This window comes from Lolium perenne, chromosome 6 (genome assembly GCF_019359855.2).
Source record: "Lolium perenne isolate Kyuss_39 chromosome 6, Kyuss_2.0, whole genome shotgun sequence".
Classification (NCBI taxonomy): Eukaryota; Viridiplantae; Streptophyta; class Magnoliopsida; order Poales; family Poaceae; genus Lolium; species Lolium perenne.
In genome coordinates, this window is record NC_067249.2 from 75743861 (window position 1) to 75753844 (window position 9984).

Here is a 9984-nt window from a genome sequence, read left to right on the forward strand (position 1 = left end):
GGTATTGTGGCTAGGCATTTTTCTAGTAGTGAGGCATTCAAGTTTGATTGCAAGTTTTTTTTTTTTTTTTGGAACCTGGCTCATTTATTTTCTTTTGAGAGATAAACTACTACCTCTGTCCATAAATAGATGTCTTAGATTTATCAAATTTTAGATGTATATAAACACTATTTAGTGTATAGATATATCCAAATTTAAACAAATGTAAGATATCTATTTATGGACGAAGGGAGTAGATCGTTTCTAGTGCCTCGCTAAGGTAGCATGTATCCACAGTTTTATGCACTCATGTCTAAACATATTTTAATACAAGTATGCACTACTACACGGGAATGAAAAGTACTCCCTCCGTTCCTTTTTAATTGACTCGAATTTAGTACAAATTTATACTAAATCTGAGTCAATTAAAAAAGAAGAGAAGTGAACATAGTAAATTAAGAAGTACACACTAATACATGGGAAAGTACACACAATTAAAAATACACCACACACTAACATAGAAAGTACAAATACACTAAATTAAAGGCGCATCTGATAACCTGCATCATTCCCAGCCAGTACAACTTTAATGGTCGTCAAGGGCAGGGCGCGAAAGCGGGAGACACGGGAGGGTCTCTATTACGAACCTGAGGCCTCCTGGACACTGGTATTGTACGGCTGGGGGCTTTCGAGACTATGTGGATAACCTTAGTTGGTGGAGCGGTTCTACAAAACTCATATAGTAGAACTTCTCGAATCTTGCTATTTGGAAGTCATGTTAGATAGATAGCCTAGTACTTTGACCTAGACGCCTAGTGGTGTGAGGCCTTGGTTGCGCCACTAGTGTGGGCTTGGTTGGCCCTTGCTTGCAGTGAGAACGAAATCACCCTGAAGGTTTAGTTTTGTCTTAAGACAAATTGTATTAAATTTGATCATCTTTTACATAAAAGTAGCTAATGGTGAAGCTACATGCATTATATGATGTCAATTGACATCACAAAAATTTGGTTACCACCCTAATACTAGCCATTATCACACTACTTTATCAACGCACCATCAAAGGATAAAATGGCGAAACTCGGTCGGTCCCGAGAAGGCATCGTCTTGGACTTGCCAGCTATGGCGTGCATAGCGCCCCTGCAGACAACCTCGAAGAGCGGGGAGCACCGGAGAAAACGCAACAGGACCTCCAAGCCGTGTCTCCAAACGCGAAACTTCCAACATAGGGTCGACGTCGACAACGCGCCCTCGCGCTAGTCTGATGGATCTAGGCTCTCACCCAGAGACAACTACCAAACCAAGCGAGAGCGCGAGAGACGCCGACATTCCTCGAAGACGCCTCCAAGGAGGGGTACGACACCCGCGGGCGCCGTCGTCACCGGCCCAACAAGTTAGGCTGGACTTTCATCCGTATCATCGCTCATCTCCGCGCCTCCGAGGTTGGCCATACTGTCCATGAAGTTTTGCACTGCTGCCGCCACAACATCTCAACATCGTGTTTGCAAGCCATGGCCTCCGACACGACTGCTAGAGCCAGCACCACCACCCTCCGCCGATAGAGCAGAACATCAAAACTCCCCACCAACTCCAGCGAGTGTCAAGACGTCTACTCCGGCACGCCCACTCCAGGCGACAGCCAACCGACGACCTGGCCCTCAAAAGCCAGATCTGGCCCAAGAAGGCCCAGATCAAGCCGCCCAACCTCCAGCTCCCACACCGGCACCACCGGGAGGCCTTGCTGCTCGTCCCCAGCACAGGGGCAGGTGGCCGATGCACCAGGGCACTCCACCCTGGCCAGGCATCCTCCGCGCCGCCGCCCCAAGACTCGATCTTGCACCGCCTCGCCACCCCCCCCCCCACCGCTCCCCTCCTTGCTGCCTTCCAGGCCGAGATCAGCAGCTCCTCCTCACGCACCGTCGGCGACGGCGACATCCTCCGAGATCCCGTGCCGTCGACCGTTCCTCTCCACCACCTCGCAGCCCTGGTGGAGTCCTGCCTCCGCGCGAAGGGGGCCCGTCGGGGTGCGCCTCCACAACCCACCGTCTTCGACGGCCGGGTGAGGCTACCACCGTTGGCGCCGGCAGTGGCGGGAGAGCAGGTCGGCGCCGCCTCTGGCTTCTAGGGTTGGGGCCTCCGGAGCCGCTCGCTCGAGCGGCCCAGGAGGGAGTTGAGAGAAAAAATAACAACCCCCTGACTCTCCTAATGTGACATCAAATTAGTATATTATGAAACTACATATCAAGAAAAATCTAGTGATACTCATTTAGTGCAAACAAAGTTGTTATTGTCATATTCTAGAAACAAATGTTGCTGCTGTATTTTAGGGAGTTGTTCAAATATATACTATACTAATTCGTGAACAACATCAATTTTTTACAGAATTTTGGGCCTCCTCAAGGATTAACGCGGTTGCGACACCTGTTATACTAATTGGGTTGATTTCTTTCTGTGTACACGTTCAATGCTCTGTAAAACTTCGTCTCCTTTCCTTTCTTCAGACTACAATGTGAGCTGTTGTTGGTGTTTTGGTGTGTGGCTGTAGCGTTGCCAAAAGTAGTCAAAGCGGTGTGCACAGGTTCCCACGGTGAATAATCCAAAGCTCCACCGTTTATCGAGACCGACCATCCAGTTTCATTCCGCCTTGCCGCCTCATGGCCGGAGCGCTGCCCCGCAACCCTCTCCCTGGCCACGCCCAGTGCCACCGCACGGCGCCACGGCTTCGGCGCCTCCCCATCTTCAGTTTCCCGCAACCGCGATGCGAGCCTGTGAAACCCTAGACCCATCCTAGGCTTGGTCGTTGGCACTGCACTTCGCCTGCAACTACTCATCGACCTCCTCGAGCCACGGCCGGTTCGTCTTCTCTATCGCGACGAAGAAGCACACTCGCCACCCGGCCGTGTTGCTTTCCCTGGTGGCCGTCGCGTGTACCTCCTCGGCGAAGGTGCCGAGTAAATTGAGGGAGCAACACACCCCCTCCCCTTCCGGCACCGTGCAAGTGGGATGCTTCTCCCCAGTTCTTCCTTCTCTCTCCCAAGATGTGGATCGAAAAAAATGATACGGGGGCTCTCGAGCTCCGGCGACAAGAAAGGGGTGGGCGGTGCAGCACAAATCCAAGTGCACTTGACAGGGCGGCCGGCGCAGGCGCAACAGGTTTGTGACTCTGTTACGGTAGCGCTGCGGCTCAAGATCTTGACTGCCGGTGGCGGTCGCTCGACAGTATGAGTCTCCGCTGGGTTCAGGGTGCTGCAGCGGATTGCTGCCCTCCAGGAATTCCTCTCCTCCACCTCGCTACTCTCGTGGATCAGGAGGAGCACGGGTCGTTCGTGGCCGCTTTTCACCCCCAAAAATCCTGGGCTGCGGCTGCATCTTCCCATCTTGGTCAGAAGGAGAGAAGGGCCGGCAGATCTGGGCTGGCCCCGACGGTTATGCTACAAACATATCGTCGGGAGTCACAGCTACCGATGGATCTACCTCAGTTGTGTACGTGAGTTCCCCATCTTCTTATTCTCTTTCCCATGTCCTCTACAATGGAATAAGGAGCACCCACTTGCGCATTGCTTCCTTTTTTATTATTATGTTTCATATCCTCTTGGTACATTCCCACATGATTATCTAGACGACCATGTAAGCTGGAATCTTGAGATATTCAACACGTACTTGTTATTAATTTTCTACAAATTTGGAGGAAAATCAAAATGTATGTATGTAGAAAATATATTTTTAGTACATTACTCCCCTCCTATAGATGTACGAACATGTATGCTTATTTGTCTTTTGAGCAATATGCCTATTTACTTTCAGCTATTTGGCAGCAGGTAATATACAAATCAATTTTTTGCTGGATATTTCTCTGTTTTTATGGTAAAGCTTACAAGCTATGTCATCAATGAATATTGCCTTTTGCATTATAGAGGCCAGTTGAACCAGCGGGTGAATCACTCAATGATGGAGCAAGCATTGCCTTAGAGGTTATAATGGTTTGTGCAAGAAGAAGTATCATGTATGCTTCAAGACTTTGATTGGCGGCTTATATTCTGTAAGAAAAGAATCTTGGAAAAACATTTTGAAGTGATTCTTACTAGAAATATGCGAAGCATTTATCCCAAGTGTAGTTATTCCATGTTTCTAAAAAATATTCCACTGTTACCTCTTACGCAGGTTTATCTGAATGAAGCATGATACTATATTCAAGATCTATTAGGTATCTTTGAAGATTCGATCCAAGATTCATATTGTGAGACCAAATATTCATGAACAGAATTAAAGGTGATTTCTTAATGGAAACACATTAAACATTTCTTTGAGGGAAAATGAGTCTGATGGTTCAATTATTTTTACAGTATTTTCGTAATTATGATGCCCGTGAGAATTAAGCAAAGTTACTACCATGTTGTAGAATTTATCTGGTTTATGGAGCATTTTGGTGGTGGTGCTGAATGAATTCGCCTGTTTTACTTCCTTCCAATCATGCCCCTATTCCATATATAGTTTGTCATGCTAGGTAAAGCATGTTGTGGCCAATAACATAATTTTGTGTGCCACAATGATACATTTGTGTCTCTAAACTGGATCTGCTGACTAAATTGTGCATCCCTCATTTGCTAACCTATCTAAGTGATCTTTTTATGGTTTGTCTGTATAATATGATACAATGCTTATCTGTATCTCTAGCTGCTGATGTAATTACTTCCAAGAACACCTTAGTTGAGCAGTCATGAGAATATGACACTATGCCAGAGCCGAGATCATCCACATGGTCAGGTTTTAGCCGAGACAGGACGAGCGGACCAGCCAGCGTGGGCTCCACCAAGATTCACATGTGTTTTGCCAAGTGCCAACAACTCGACGGACTTGGTTGCGCCATTGAAAGCTAGAACCGAATGAATCTGGTGAGTGTAATGCTCGGTTACTTGGTCTTCTCATTGTTGTCCCATGTCGATCATGGTTACATCTTTTTCTTCTTCTTGATTTGCAGAGCCTTTCACTCTTCTCATTGCACTCATTAATGATATTTGTTGACGAAACAGAAGTGAGAGAGGACAGTAGTCACAACACATTTTGATTATTGAAACAAGTGGGGCTTATATAGCAGATGTACAAGGGCATGATCGGTGCTAACTGATTCGATGTTAGTCTAGCTAGAAATCCCAAATTACAGATCAAAGCTATCATGCTAATCGTGCACAGGATTACGTCTAAGAGACGTTAGTTCAAATAAAATATACAAGTTGATGTATAAATATTATGTCTGGTTCCTCGCATCCCTCATTTGCTAACCTATCTAAGTGATCTTTTTATGGTTTGTCTGTATAATATGATACAATGCTTATCTGTATCTCTAGCTGCTGATGTAATTACTTCCAAGAACACCTTAGTTGAGCAGTCATGAGAATATGACACTATGCCAGAGCCGAGATCATCCATATGGTCAGGTTTTAGCCGAGACAGGACGAGCGGACCAGCCAGCGTGGGCTCCACCAAGATTCCCATGTGTTGTGCCAAGTGCCAACAACTCGACGGACTTGGTTGCTGCCATTGAAAGCTAGAACCGAATGAATCTGGTGAGTGTAATGCTCGGTTACTTGGTCTTCTCATTGTTGTCCCATGTCGATCATGGTTACATCTTTTTCTTCTTCTTGATTTGCAGAGCCTTTCACTCTTCTCATTGCACTCATTAATGATATTTGTTGACGAAATAGAAGTGAGAGAGGACAGTAGTCACAACACATTTTGATTATTGAAACAAGTGGGGCTTATATAGCAGATGTACAAGGGCATGATCGGTGCTAACTGATTCGATGTTAGTCTAGCTAGAAATCCCAAATTACAGATCAAAGATATCATGCTAATCGTGTACAGGATTACGTCTAAGAGACGTTAGTTCAAATAAAATATACAAGTTGATGTATAAATATTATGTCTGGTTCCTCCTATCACAGTTTGGTGCACTAGAGTTGAGCCTTATGATGCAAATGGTAGATATACTCATTTTCTTACGTAAATTGATACATATTTTGGGTCACTTCTTGAACTTGGCCAATTTATTGTATTGCTTGCAGGCAATGGACTTATACTAGCATACAGGGAGAGTTCTAATTTAAAATTCTATATCGCCAGGTATGTTGCTTTCCAAACTAATCAGTCATTTGGTTGATAGAAGAAATGGCTTGCATGAATATGTCACGTGAAACAGTGTTAGCTGAACAATTTTATTTATTGTTCGAGATTTTATATAAAAATAAATGTTAATTTCCTGATTAAACTAATCATTCAACAAACCTTCCTCCAACTACCTTGAAAAATGAACTATATTTGTTTGAATACTGGTTTTGACAATTAGTTAGTTAAATATTAGAAAACTGAGGGATCCCATTCTATTTCATTGCTCTATTTTCTTTTACGTGGAACATGAGAGAAGATAGGAATTATTATGCATACATGTTTTATGGTCTAACTAAGTTAGCTTCTAGGATGCTCAACCATTGGACAATATTTCAGGTGTTGTATTTTTGCTACCAAGAAGATGTAGACTCCGGGCAATAAAGAAAAGAACATTTTTTTGAGCAAAAAAGAGAAAACCATTGAGTAACTTACAAGTATTCTCAATTGTCACGCACTTAGTCAAATATCCTCTTGAATTAGATAGTCCAGTTTTCGAATTTCTGCATAAATTGCTTGAATTGTCAGAAAATTGTGTTGCCCTTCCTTTGTCGACAAATATGTTGTAATCTAGATTTGTTGTACCACAACTTTTCAATGTTGTCCTCTCTTTTGTATCATTACAATGCCATTGTTCGCTTTACCTTGGTAAGCTATACGATCAATTCCAGATATGTAAATATGTCAATGAACAGTGCCTGTTAAAAACTAAAATCATATTTCTACTGTACAACTATTTCCTAGCGAGCTTCATTGTTTTCTATACAGAGTAGATGATAAGATTTTGTTCACACTCCAGGGAAACATAATGGAAGGCTACCTGCTAATTACATAGGTCAATTTAGAGAACAATTAAAAAAGGGTCCAATCTATGCATGAGTTGATATTTACCGTCTCATGTGCATTGGCTTGCTCCTTTGATGGCTTGGTTCTCTGTTGAGGTGGATTTTCCACATGATATGCACATGGATGGTCATGATGTTTGGTCCGTGGCTCTCTGGAGCATTTTTTTAAGCCGTTGCTGACTGGTCCTGTTGTTATTATTTCCTCATTCAGTTGCCGACCTGGTCCTGTTGTTATTATTTTCTAATTCAGTTGCCTATCTGTTGTTGCTTTCTTTTAGGTTGCTTCTGCCGAAGTTGCCTCCTCCGATTAAAAAGGGGAGATAACTTTCTGATTTTTGTGAACATTTGTTCCTTTTGATATTTAACCGGCTCAAGACCAATACTTTATCTGTTTCTGACTCAGATATGTAGTGCCCCTTTTCTCATTATTGTTTGCAAACCGTGCACAGACCGGAGACACCATCGAGATATCGATGGCGTGCACATCATAATGGGAGATGATATGAGAGCACTGTCCCAATCAGGAGAACCAAGAAGGATGGCCGGATGGCCTGCTTTGTGCATGCAGGTGTACGGGGATGACATGACATGCGTGAGTAGTGCATGCGGGTGTACGGGGATGACATGACATGCGTGAGTACTCGATGATCATAATTGGTCGGCAGATTGCATCCAAACTTTGGCAGATTCATGGTACAATATATTGACATGAGATCTTTGTGGTCAGCTGGCATCTGTACTAGATTGAGATAGTTACTAAAAGATCCAGATAAATGTTACAAAAGAAAAATACACAAGAGGCATCTCACCAAATTAATCAAATTCACACAGCGGGATTTCTGCCCTGTGGTATTATCATTTAAAAGCCTAAAAATGACTGGATGGTCTACCCATATTATAGATCTTAACTAGACCTTTAATATCCAACATGCTATTATTATCACCAGGATTTTCTTCACCCGGTTTTTTCTTCATTGGCAGTCATATCAGGTCTTTTGTTATTATCTTCCTTCAAAGAATCGTAAACATCAATTGTCTCATCAACTTCTCTCACAAAATCAGCCCCTTTGCCTTGGCTCTTAGCAAACAGAGACATCCTTTTCTCTTCAGTGAATGTCTCCAGTTTTACAAAGCTACAAAGCTACAGAAAGCACTAGAGTAAAAAAGAACCAGCAGTCACACATACAAAGAAAAAAAGTAGATGATGTGTCTTAGTTAAGGTAACTCTGTTCCATAATACATTCTATGTAGTCTGTACAGCTAACACTGCTAGGTCAAAACTCAATACAAAAGGATACCCTCATAATTGTTACGGCTTGTGTTCCACTTTTTTGTTATTGATACTTAGGGATATAGCACTATCCTCTGGTTTTCATAACCTAGCTACATACTTGCACACAAATAGCAAGGAGATCACGACCTAGAGAAAGTCTTTGACAACTCCATCCCCTCAGAAAGAAAGCGAGAACGGAGAAGGCAGAGCATGAATGGTCCTCCGTCATGCTTTCCTTCATCGAAGAACACAAGCAAGATGGCATCAACATCTCAAAAAACAGAGCGCACAAAAAAAATAAGGCCACACAGGACTCCAAAGGACTGAGACTAGGAACAACAAAGCGCGACAGGCCTCCTAAGGTTGGATTTATGCCAGGAGTCAGATTCAACCGCTTCATGCATAGGGTAACAGGTAGCCCTCTTGACCCACTCAAGATCCCCAAATCGTTACATAAGCATATCACTGGGAATTTCCCTCGGAAAATTGGGAACATGGTTGGAAAGTTTGTCCAGTGGAGTGGACGAACTGCATCTTCATAGAACATGGGTGGGATGATTTCGTGGATGTGATGATTTCGTGGAAGCCAACGACATTCCAGTAGGTGATACATTCATCTTTGACTACACAGGATTGAACACTCAAAGGAGCCATTCTCTGGTACATTGGATGCGAGAAGATCCAAAACACAATACCAAGAGATCAGCCTGAAATAACCTTTTATCCATCGGTACATCAATCTATGCTACTGCTTAAGTTCTATATATGTAATATTTCTTCTGTATTGCCCTATAAAACCACCAACTGATGATTAATAGGAAGTACCAGTAATTATTACCAGACTGAGTTTCTATTCCTTTCTAATACCCGCTTATTTACTCTATCCTCAAGATCAGCTTCATATACCCATTATGCGTATGCACTATGAGATTTTGTTACCAACTATATCTTAAAGAACACCATCCGAACAACAAAAAACATACTATTTCCATCAAATTAAATGGGTTTCCAAAATTGTATCACACACTCGGCGCGGCGTGCCGCCGCGCCCTTACATTGCTAGTTGAATAAACTTTGATTCAAGACAAAGCTAAACATACACTTGCTGACGAAAGGAGTATCTCTTAAGGACCTGATCAACGGGTAGTATTTGTTTTTGCCCCGTTTTCCACTAGTTAACATGGTAGCTTTTGTATTCTTATTATAGATCCGACTTTTTGCTATTTTCTCCCGTTTCTTTTAATTGGCTCGGATTTAGTACAATTTTGTGCTAAATTTGATTTAATTAAAAATGTCCAGAGGGAGTAGTTAATAAAGCAACTCTTTTCTTCTTATATAATTAGTGAAAACGTTAAAAAAATTGCCTTGTTTCAATATACTCCATCCGTTCCGTGAAATCGTCTTGAATTTGTCAAAATTTAGATGTTTTCACAGATTAGGTAGTGTTTAGATACCTTTAAATTTTGATAAATCTAAAACAATTTTAATCGACAAAGGGAGTAGGACTTTCTGATCATGAAATATTTGCCGCTGCGTTGTAGAGTGGAAAGGCCATCATGCTTTTGACATGGCTCAGCTATTCTATGCTAACGAACCCACGGTGATTGTAAGAACAGAATAGAGAATAGCTAACTTTCAGTAGTCCCGAGAGTCAAGTGATCAAGTTTAGATCGGACTCCGTTTCCGACTCGAAGTAGGCCCAGCGAGCGAGCGCTTATAGCAGAGCGG

General features: G+C 42.9%; 1 long non-coding RNA gene across 5 annotated transcripts; it reads left to right on the top strand.

Moving 5' to 3' along the window:
- The first annotated feature begins 2321 nt into the window (after nucleotides 1-2321).
- On the top strand, nucleotides 2322-9157 carry LOC127307714 (uncharacterized). 5 transcript variants are annotated; one of them, XR_007855789.2, is made up of 6 exons: nucleotides 2322-3463; nucleotides 3891-4015; nucleotides 4138-4868; nucleotides 4955-5540; nucleotides 6039-6096; nucleotides 6478-9156. It is a non-coding gene; the product is annotated as an uncharacterized lncRNA (long non-coding RNA). The 5 variants fall into 5 exon arrangements; XR_007855792.2 differs by having other exon boundaries at nucleotides 7433-9155; XR_007855788.2 differs by having other exon boundaries at nucleotides 7262-9153.
- The last annotated feature ends 827 nt before the right edge of the window (nucleotides 9158-9984 follow it).